The sequence below is a fragment of the Oreochromis niloticus genome, linkage group LG7 (genome assembly GCF_001858045.2).
Source record: "Oreochromis niloticus isolate F11D_XX linkage group LG7, O_niloticus_UMD_NMBU, whole genome shotgun sequence".
Taxonomy (NCBI): Eukaryota; Metazoa; Chordata; class Actinopteri; order Cichliformes; family Cichlidae; genus Oreochromis; species Oreochromis niloticus.
In genome coordinates, this window is record NC_031972.2 from 34,136,942 (window position 1) to 34,148,881 (window position 11,940).

The 11,940-nt window shown below is 40.7% G+C and overlaps 1 long non-coding RNA gene across 1 annotated transcript; it reads right to left on the reverse strand.

Moving 5' to 3' along the window:
• Positions 1-234: 234 nt before the first annotated feature.
• LOC106097873 (uncharacterized) lies at positions 235-3,674 on the reverse strand. Its single transcript, XR_001223924.3, has 4 exons — positions 3,549-3,674; positions 2,730-2,852; positions 1,629-1,785; positions 235-1,368 (listed from the first exon to the last, which is right to left on the reverse strand). It is a non-coding gene; the product is annotated as an uncharacterized LOC106097873 (long non-coding RNA).
• Between the last annotated feature and the right edge of the window lie 8,266 nt (positions 3,675-11,940).

Below are 11,940 nucleotides of genomic sequence, written 5' to 3' on the forward strand. Positions count from 1 at the left end.
TGTGTGGAGGCCAAAGAGCTGCCTCTAGAGTGAGTGAATCCCCACAGAGTTACATGTTAAAATTTTGAACTTTAGAAGAGAAATAAACATGTTTGCAGTCGAGTACAGTACACCATACTGTGCAGTATAAGGACGCAGCTTCCTATGCATGATGGTAATGATAGCTGTTAGTGCTTCACTTTTTCATCCAAAAATCTTCATTTTTTTGTGATGTCACCTATTGGTTTGCTGTTTTTTTTTTGTTTGTTTGTTTTTTTGTCTTGGCTTTTTGAAACTGGACACTGCTGCTCAATTGCAAGGCATTAACTAATCAATGGTTATTGTTTATTTCAGGATCATATGTCACAGACTCAGGGCCAAGTGCCACGTTTCCAAGGATGTGTACACAACCAGAGAAGGTGCCCCTTTCTGCCCATTAGAAAGGTGTGGGTTTAAGGAACTTGAGCACTGGTTTCACTTTTCAGACCATGTACATTCATCTTTTACATACAGTCAATGGTGTAAAATAGTGTGACTGCAAATTTCTTGTAATAAATGAAGACAATGAATGAAAATAAGGGTCCAGATCAGATCCCCAAATCCCCAGTCAACTATTTTAAGAAAGATGGTCTGAGACTTTTAGAAAGCCCATCAGAATCTTCTGATTGTAAGAGCAGTTAAAATTAAACAGTTTGAAAACATGTTATAAATTAAAGAGATCTGCTGGAAGAGTGGCTGAAAATCAATCAATCGAAAATAACACTGTTTTCACACACGTAGTTCAGCCCTGAACTTTTCTAGAACTTATCCAACAGAGGTGCATGTGACAGACATTATGAAGTTTTTAACTGATAAAGTCTTTAACTGATGAAGTCAGATTTTGGAGAAGTGTGAATTCTGCTGCATTTATTCTTTGTTTGCCAAGTCGGCTGCGTCTTCATTTGAAACAGACTCTCTCTACTTTTGCTGTGCGGAAAATATTTTGACCCTATTGTATTATAATTGGCCAAAGTACATGTATAAAAACCAAAACCTGCCTCAGTGTTACAACTTAGCACAAAGTAATGCATTTAAAAGAGTGAGAAATGTTTTACTTTTCACAATATGATTCAAACACATAAACATGACTATAAAAGACTCATGAATCATTCATTCATATACTGTGCTATATGATGAATGTGAAAATATGTTGTTGAGTGTTTTTTTGTTGTACTACACAAGAAAAAAAAAAGTTCAGAGGAAAACAGCATGTTGGGATTCCACAGGGGACCGAAGACGAACAAAGTCCCATCTGCAGAAACTCTGCAGGTGGTTCCCTGCTGTCAGTATGAGCGGAATAGCTTCTCCAGATGAGGCGAGGACTTCCTGTTTTATATCAACACATACCTTCTGAAAAAAGACGCAAACACAGAGCTGAATATGAATAAAACACAAACTAGAGATGGTGACTGTAAATAAATAGGTTGCCTTTGTTGTCACTGTGATTTCTGTAACATAGTAAAACACATTCAGTTCATGTGAGGACATTGACAATAGAAACTCATGGGTCAGGTTTCGTACAGGTGTATCTCTTTCAAATGAGATTATACCTGACATTACATAGAAAGGCAACACCTACAGAAAGCACATAAAGAGAAACAAGTGCTCACACATAACGAGTCTGAGCCCTGCCTCCACCTTCTCCACCTCCTCTGTATTCTGGCAGCAGCAGCAGCGGGGAGCGCTGCCAGCACCTATCGATCAGACATTTAGTTGAATGTTCTCATCGAACAGCCGGCTGCAGCGGACGAGATGCACGTGGAAAGACTGGGAAACAGCCTCACACATGCAGACACACACAAAAACATAAAAAGGAGAAGTGGAGGGAGAAAATGAGACTCATGCGTGAAGTCAAAAAAAAAGGAAAGTCCCTGATAATTATGTGCTAATTAAATTGCTGTAGATTTCTAAGCATTAATAATGTTTTTTGTAATTCCAAAACTAGTGGCACTAACATATTGTTATCACAGCCTCTGATCATGTCATGGTCCTGGATTTCGTCACTTCTAAGTTCTGTTTATAGTAAACAAACCAAAGTCAAACAGAAACTAATCAACAATAGAGAGCTTCTTCCATCACTCGAACCTTCCCCTCAACTTAACATCAATGCACCCACCCTGGCAGAAGGCAGGGAAGTACTTAGAATGGCTTGGGGCAGCACTGCTCCAAGGCCAAGTGGAGTGCCATACAAAGTCTACAAACACTGCCCGAGACTCCTGCAGAGGCTGTGGAGAATCACTGGGGTAGTGCAGCAGAGGGTGAAGGTAGCTAAACAGTGGCACCATGCAGAAGCATTTTGGATTTCAAAGGAGAAACATGCAAAGGACATCATGCGATTCTGTACCATCTCCTTGTTGAGTATGGAAGTGTGGCAGCAGGAGGTGGGGATGGAATAAATGCTCTTCACAATTTAACAGACTGTTGTCTGTTACACCACCCTGGGAATTTCACCCAGAGAATACTGGATAGAAGTAATACTAATCACCAAGAAGGCACTTAGGTTCATTATATTTAGTACAGAGACGTGGTTCAATGATAAAACAGGTTGACATTTTGTTAATAATTATTTAAAACAGCATATAAAAGCACAAGCATAAATATCAATATACAAATATTCTAAAAAAGTATTCAGAGCCAAGGCTTACCAGTGGGGGGGACAGGGATACCACACAGAAACAATTAAAAAAAAAAAAAAAAAAAGGAAAACTCACCGATACACAAGTGAAGCACACTGTCACACACTCGCACTAGTGAACTAAAAGCACAGGTGTGTAATACTCAAAGGATCCCACCACCAAGGCACCCCAGTCTCCTTCACGTCAGGCCCTCCGCATCTGAATAAAAGAAACAAAGAAAATTATAATATATTCTAAAAAAACTAATGTGCACACGCTGGGGTTAGCCCAACTGCAGGAACACACTGGTGATCCGCAGCTAGAAAAAGGGCCTCCTACCAGTGGTGTAACAAAAACCAAATTACAAATCAAGACAACAGAGAGCCAGACATACAAACTAAATAAAACCTTAAATCTGGAGCAGACGGAGTCACCGTATTACTCCAAATTGCCGTCTGCCTGACTACTCTAATTTAATAATTAAGTCAATCAACATGCACGCCAGCCGGCTCCCGTAGCCGGCATGTATGTAGCCGCTGTCCACACCGAAGTCCACTCCTAAGAGGCTGGCAACAGCAGAGAAATAGAACCCTCGCAAACGGAAACAGACGGGGAAAGGCAAAGCAGCAGCACTTCTTTTAGCATAGCTTAAAAAAGCCGTGGTGGCCCCGCTGTAAAGCTACTGGCTGCCCACTAAGGCCCACACTTCCTGCAATGCATAATAATGAGTGTTTACTATAAAAACAACAATAAAAGGCAGAGATCATAACAAAGCTGAGTTACGTACCAATTAAACGGCCTCACTCGACTTATTAACAGAGTGGCTCATAGGAGGCTTCTGCAGCTACGACCTATAAACAACATTGGTTGACCACCGAGTGAAATAATGTACGCATGCGCCAAATCAACACATACCAGCCACGATGGGGGCTTCAGGAAAGGAATCCACGGGTGATCTCTGCAACACCGGGGGAAGAGATGACAGATACACCATTCGGGGATGCTCAGATGGCCGCTCCTATTTATACTAGCGCCCCCTAATGCGCCTGACTAAAAGTGGGATCAACCGGCACATATAATACAGAAGGTAAGATCTTTTTCAACATGGCTGCTAACTGGCTCAGTGTGGAGAACACAGGAGTAGTATCACAACCAATTCTCAAAGAAAAAGAGAACCAAGAAGATATGTCAGTCTCTTGGCTTGACCTTGCCATAGCTTACAGATCTGTTCCTCCTAAGCGACCCTGGTGGCACATCATGTTCCAGAGAACGTGATGCGAGCTTACCTTTCAAACTACTACGGCAGCTGCAGTCTAAGATTCACCAACGGGAACGTAATATCATTCAGGGCATTGTTTGGAAAAAGGCATGAGGCTCACAAGGTAAAGCAAGTCATCTACTACTCGGAGTTTGATGGTTGCTCCAGTTTCCATGCTTGATATCTTTGTGTGAATGTTTAATACAAAGCCCTTAAGAAGAGAAGTAAGTGCTTGTACAAGACATGTTATGTAAAGCACTGAGATCACCAGTAGAGTAGAAAGGCAGTGTATACAGTAAGAGCGGCAGAGATTTTGAGCTGTTGCCCCAAAGCCCTGGTAGTGGGGAGATGTACATGGTGCCACAATCAGGTCTTCAAGGCAGTAGCTGATGCCATCTGCACAGGGATCCAACAAGTCCGTCACCAGATCAAGGCAAGGTTAAAAAAGAAACTATTTTCAACCTGCTTGCCAAGTTTTGTAGAACAACAAAAGTCTTTTATTAACCTCAAGTTGAGTTTCCCACTCAAAGTTGGAGAAGTCCTCCTGACCCTGACTTCGTTATCTAAAATGTCACCTGTGCACTCTACACAGTATGAAACTGTAAAACTTGTAACTGTAGTATAATTGTTGTGTATTTTTGACTTGGCAAAAAAGCCATACACAAAGCAGTGAACAGGCTTTACCTGTGAACGTGCCGCAAACATGGAACTGCATGGTTTTTAACTGACAAGGTTAAGCTTTGCAGAGTAGCCCATATGGAAAAGAAATAGAAAAAACTTGCATAAGACGTAGCCTACTTCATATAGTGAATCATTTAAGGCTTATATGATTTACTCATGAAAGTGGCCACTTTCTCATATATTGTTTTAGTAAGTATCCGAAACATACAAGTTTCATTTATATAATTTTTAAAGGCATCTTATATCTGTTTTCACTCTTGTATGCTTTTCATACAAGTTTCACACAAGACAGATACAAACTTTATAAGATTTATATATATGTTTTCCATATGGGAGTGAACAGAAATAAAAAGAAAAGCTGGTGGAAAATTAAAGAGTTGTGTGGCAGCCATGATGGATTGCTTTTTGATCGAAATGTCCAACCTTACTCTAAAAGGAAGTAATGGTATTTAATACAGTTTTCTTAGAAACATTCAAAGTTTCCTTTTACCTTGAGTCTTTTTTAGTAAAACTAATAACATTGTATAAAATTTGAAAGCTTTAGGCAGAATTTCAACCACTGGATTAGTTTCAGAGATTTTATCCCAAACTTGCAACAGCCAGGGGATATTAATTTTTCCCTTGCAAAGGGTGGTTACCAGATCTTTATTGCCTTTTTAGCTGGGAGTAAAACCTAGATGGATCTTTGGAGAACAGGTCATTTATTCTCTTGGCCTCTGTTTCTCTGTCATATCTCTTCAGCCTAGTGGCCAGAGCTGTGAGGTGCCTTATAATGTAAGGTAAAGACCACACAATAACACAGCGAAAACCCCAACAATCAGACAACCCCCCTATGAGCAAGCACTTGAGACAGTGGAAAGGAAAAAACCCTTCTAACAGGAAGAAACCTCAGGCAGAACCAGGCTCAGGGAGGAGGAGCCATCTGCCATGAACATTTGGAGGTAAGAAAAGAGCCAGAGATTATTATTAACTAATGATTTATAATGTGGCATAGCGAGTGAAAAGAGACAAGTGAAGAAAAAACAGTCAGTGCATCATGGGAAGCCGCCAGCAGCCTAGACATATTGAAACATAACTAGGAGAGGATTCAAGGTCACCTGATCCAGCACTTACTGGATATTTAGCTATTAGCTGGAACTTCAACATTATGCACTCCATACTGTACATTAATGCCACTGTTTTGCACATACCAACCTCTGTATATTTTATATATCTTATTTTATTGTTTACTCTATTTCATTTGTAAAACATGTATATACACACTATATACACACTCACACACACACACACACGTAGAAAAACATATTTAGTATACACATTCAGTAATGTATATACCTTTATATATGGTACATATATTTATTACTTTTTAGATTAGCCATCTTTATATTTTGCTTGTTGCACGTTATTGTATTTTGCACAATTCTGTTGCTTGTGAAGCTCGCACACAAGAATTTCACTCGCATGTACTGTACCAGTGTACCTGCACATGTGACGTGACAATAAAGGTGATTTGATTTACTAAAAAGGAAAATTCTAAGCCTAATCTTAAAAGTGGAGAAGGTGTGTGTTACGTCCCCTGGCTAGTCTAGGGGTTTGAAGGGATGAACATAAAGGTGGATAGTGAAGGAGGAGCCAAGATGGTAATTTTAAAAGGTTTATTTAATGCATGTGATTAGATTTGGGTTCAGACTGAGGTATGACTTCAGAGAGAGCCAAGGCCAACATAACAAACAAAAACATCCCTGATGTAAAAATAAAATAAACTTACCTAACTCCAAAGAAAACAAAATATACAAACTATAACCATAACCTACCTAACAACACATAAACAGGTGAAAACAGGATGTCAAAACAAAAGGCAGCTGTCCCCTACAAGCAGTCTGAACATGAAAACAAAATGCACATACACGTCGCAGAGGCATGCAAGCCTGCACAGGTATGGCAACCAAAATGGCCAGAGGGCACAGAAACACAGCTCCACAGGCCTTAAGTAGTGCTCTGCTGATTAACAATTAGCTGGGCTCTGAGCAGCATCCAATCAGGGCAGAGGAGGTGGAGCCTAGACAAAACAAAGGCCATTTCTCAATTCTCAAGTACGCGAGTACGTACTCTCGTTCTTGGTGAGTACGTACTCGCCGAGAATGCACGGGAGTACGTACCCGCCGAGAACGCGAGCACGGTCTCACGATATGTACAATTGGAACACCTGTGTACGTGATGATGTCACAGGTCCGGAGTTTTTACTGCCGTCCCCTCTTAATTTAACTGTGAGTAACATGTTATGAAGCTTAACTTTAATCACAGCCAAACCGGTTTACTCAGGAACAAATAAAACACTGAAATAAACCAAACATTAACATTTAGAAGTGATCTAAGTGACTTATATATCATTTTTAACCTCAGTAGTGAAACCTCTATTAATAAAAATAGTGTACATGTACATACGTGTACATACCTTAATAAAAACAAGCAGGTGAGATGTTAGAACGCTTTTATTTCTATTTTAGTGGACACTCAATACTATAGACAGCTGCTGGGGTTTCTTTAACCTGAGTAGTGAGAAGACCGCGAGCGGGTGGGGTGGGGGGTTCTAAAACGATGTGCCGGGAGTCCGCTGTTGAGTTTTGGACGAAATGCATTCTGGGATATTTAGCTGTACCAAGTCCACACCGATGCATGCTCGATAAAACGGGCGGAGCGAGAACACATCCGGGACTTTTTCGCGTTCTCGGCTTGATGCGTACTTCGAATTGGAACAGTACTTGGTCTCCGACTGATGACGTATCACGAGTACACGAGAACGCAAGTATGCACAAGTACGCATATTGATAAACGCCCAAAGAGTTAGTAGGGAGAAGAGACATCCTCCTGGGGGATGTAACAGTGTGTCGTTCCTGAATCCAAACTCGGAGTTGGTTCCAAAGAAGAGCGACTTGAAAGCTTAACCCCATTCTACTTTTAAATAACCTAGGAGCCACAAATGAAACAGCAGTCTGATAGCAAGGTTCTTTATTAGGTTGATACAGTGCTATGAGGTCTTTAGATTATTCAAAAACAGATTATTTGAGCCCTTGTATATGAGGAGCAGGATTTTTTATATTCAATTCTGGATTTAACAGGCATCCAGTCAAGAGTAACCAATATTGGAGAAATACGCTCTCTTTTTAGTCCCTGTCAGTACTCTCGCACTAGCAGTTTGGATCAGCTGAAGGCTTTTCAGAGAGTAACAGGACAAGCTGTCAATGCATGTATTACTTGTAGTCTGGACTATTGTAATTCATTATTAACTAGTTTTTCAGCATCACTCTGAGACAGGAATTTTCTAATTTTAGATATTTGTTTAATATGTACATTGACAGACATATCCTGGTCAAAAATGACTTCAAGATTCCTCACAGTGATATTGGAGGCATAGGTAATACCATCCAGAGTAAGCATCTGGTTAGATACTATGTTTCGAAAATGTTTGGGGCCAAACACAACTGCGTCAGTTTCATCTGATTATAGAAGCAGAAAATTAAAGGTCATCCAGGTCTTTATACTTTAAGACATTTCTGCAGTATAACTAATTTGTGTGTGTTTTCTGGCTTCATGGATAGACAAAGTTGGATAAAGGTTTCAAACTTACTACAGTTCCAGATGGACAGACCTCCATTATGCTGGTGAGTAGTCTAGTTTGGAATATATGGAATCACACATCCATCCAAGTATGAGTTCAGGTTACACAAATTAATCTAGAAATGCCTAAAAACACACAAGGATGTCGCTCATCTCTTCAAATGTGAAGGTTAGTGCACTAAATGCAACACAGTCTGTATGTGTTAGCCATGTGATCAGGTCTTACCAGGCTGTGAGGCCTTGGTGAAACCTTGTCAGAGTTTAGAATACATTAGAGTGCAGTGCAGGCTTTCACATATATAGTCATACTTGTTTGCAGGTTTTTAACAAATAATAAGTGACTTCAAGATGAAGAAGCTTTGATGGGCCCCCTCAGGATGCTTTAAAATTGACAGGCAAAAGAGACGACAGGGCCACTCTGGAGGACTGACAGGATGCCAGTAATGACAAAGACAGAGCCCATCAGCAAGACAGATCGAAGGCCCACAGTGATGAGACAGACCAGGTGGCCAGCAGCTAAGGTGGAGTCCTGCTGATGGTTCTGCAGAAGGCCAGCAACAGCGTCAAAGGAAGAGAAGGAGGATAAAGTAGGACACCTGGTAGTCTGACAGGGGCTGAGGACAACAACCCTCAAATGACTTGGCAGGAGGCTACCAAGGGCAGAGGAAGATCCACGGGTTCAGGCAACACAGGACCCATTGGCTCAAGTTCTGGGAACACAGGATACCCAAGGAGCACAGGACACACAGGATTCTTTGGGGATGCTGGAGGCTGGGGCTGCTCATCAGAGAATACAGTAAATTTTTCTGAAGACAGGGACTGTGGCTGTTCCATATGCCAGGTGAGGTTTGTGATTGCTCCCTAAATTTAATAACCGATTGGGCCACCCTTAGCAGCAACAACTGCAATCAAGCATTTGCGATAACTTGCAATGAGTCTTTTACAGCTGTGGAGGAATTTTGACCCACTCATCTTTACAGAATTGTTATAATTTAAGCACACTGGAGGGTTTTCAAGAATGAACTGCCTTTTTAGGGTCATGCCACAGCATCTCAATCGGATTCAGGTCATTACTTTGACTTGGACACCTAAATGTCTTCATTTTGTTTTCCTTAAGCCATTCAATGGTGGACTTGCTGGTGTGTTTTGGATCATTGCCCTGCTGCAGAACCAAATGCGCTTTAGCTGGAGATCACAAACAGATGGCCAGACAGTCTTCTTCAGGATGTTTTAGTAGACGACAGAATTCATGGTTCAATTTACCACAGCAAGTCTTCCAGGTCCTGAGGCAGCAGTACACCCCCAGACCATCACACTATCACCACCGTGGTTCCAAAAGTCTTGGGGATCATCAAGATGTTTTCTGGCAAAACTGAGAGGAGTCTTTATGTTTCTTTTGCTCAGCAGTGGTTTTTGTCTTGGAAATCCATCATGCAGGCCATTTTTTGACCAGTCTTTTTCTTATGATGGAGTCAAGAAAACTGACCTCAACTGAGGCAAGTGAGGCCTGCAGGTTTTTGGATGTTGTTCTGGAGCCTTTTGTGACCTCTTAGATGAGGTGTCACTGCGCTCTTGGGATAATCACTTTTTCACGCAGGTTTTGGAGTTTTTTTCCCGTTAATCACAAACACCTATATATACAGAATATACAGTCTCTGGGAGGGTCAGCACGGCAGTCTCTGAATGAGATGACCGAGTAACACAAACAGATATTGAGACAGACAATTCAGCAACATCATGAATAGTCTTTGAATGCAATGCAAAACACAGCTTTGGACGACTGAGAAATGTGCAGTTGAGATTTCTTGTGGACTGACATAAACTGAGAGCATTGGGTTTTTTTTTTAACCCAGAAACACCAGACATAATATTTTCAGCATGAGCCAGCAGGGAAACATTCAGAAGAAGCATGTGTTTAAAAGTCAGAGCTAGGCTAGGGATGGGTACCGGTGTCATTCTGACATAAACGGTAGTAACCAGACCGAAAAGCTGCGCACATTTCGGTGCTTTTTTTTTTCCTGAGCCAATTCTAGCCAATCATTTTACGTTTCTGAGGATAGTAGGCGGGGCCAGGTACGTAAGTTCTTTTAGAGCAGAGCTACAGATTAAAAATGCCCAAGGCGAAGCGATCAAAAGTCTGGCTGTACTTCACAGCAAAAGATGCAAACTCAGCAGCCTGCAACAAGTGCTTTAAGCTGATACTGTGATACTGTCAAAGGAGGTAACACCTCAAATCCGATGAAACACCTGGCGACGCATAGTGTTTTTTTTAAAGCCGAGAAATGCGCCGTGTTAAGCACCGTTTAAGCACCGGCACCGTTTCAAAAGTACCAGTTTGGCACTGGTATCGGATAAAACCTAAACGAGACCCATCCCTAGTCAGAGCTGATTAACTCTGAGATCTGCAACTCTGAGTTTCCCATTCCAGAACAGCCAATCAGAGTAAGTTCAACTCTGAGTGTTCACCCTGAGCTAAGTGCATGTGTGAGTAGAAAAAGAAAGCTATCATCAATGGAGCGCCAACACCAGGATTCACCATGGCAACAAGTAAATAAAGAGCAGAGTCTCCATGCTGATCCAGTGGATTGAGGAATATGAATGCATGTCAGCGCTGACCACCATATTTATCATTAAACACATGAGGGGAGAAAAGCGTGATTTAAATCAGCTTAGGCCACTCTGTCAACATCAAAGATAAAATAAAAGTTTGATCTGTGGTGATCATTTAACCAACTTGAGTGTTCATTAGACAAGGCTGGACAAAGCTAATTTTGCAAGCCTGTATTTTTATTATAGTGAAAAAAAAATACAGTTGATTTTTTTCAAGAAGTATTCAGTAAAAACGTCATGTACTCATGGGATAGAAACTCACTATTTTTTTATAGACAATTTCAACTCAGCTTTAATTCTCCTCAGTTCAACCATTTATAATTTGATCTAATATCAGCTCACTGATGGCTCTTTTAGCAGAAAAGTTTTACTCAATTACTGTTAATAGGCAGAGTTCAGTCATTGTAAATGCACAGCAGCGTGCCAAGTCTTTAATGAATTTATCAGTGAAGGCAAACATGTTAAAAGAAATGTCTCAGCTTTTAAAGAGCTGTGTATATTTTGGATAAATAAATCTTATATATAAGTAGCCTGCAGTTTTACAGGAAGGACTATGGAATACCATCTGTATTCCTTATTTGAAAGGGCACTACAAAAGAGATGGGTACTGACCAGAGCCACATTGGATCCAGGCTTGGTTTAGTCTAAATCCATGAATCTATCTTGCTGTGTGAGTGGACTTCGGCCTCAACGTTTTTTGCTGATCCGTTATGGATCAGAAAACCACAATGCCTTAAGGTGGATTAGTTCTACACTTAGACTGATTTAGGTGATTTCCATAGAAAATATGTTGAGGATTGGACTCTGAACTCTCTGACTCTGAAATTACAATCAGACTGTCTCCAGGCTGCATTTAAATAGTCAATTTAAACACCTTTAGTTCAGTTTTAGAGTCTCAATTTCAGCTTCATTTAAATATTTATACCTCCAAGATCCTAACTGTGACACACATTTTCCCATCTTTGTGACTGATTATAAGAGTTGATCATTGTTCAGTGTGTTATGTGTCTTTATACAGATTAGATTTATTTAAACAGCGATTGCTAGAGTACATGGAAATGGGCCAACAGTCTAGAAGATGCTTTACTCTCCAGAGTCAGATGTTAGATGGAGCCTATATATTTGATTGTGATCTGATAA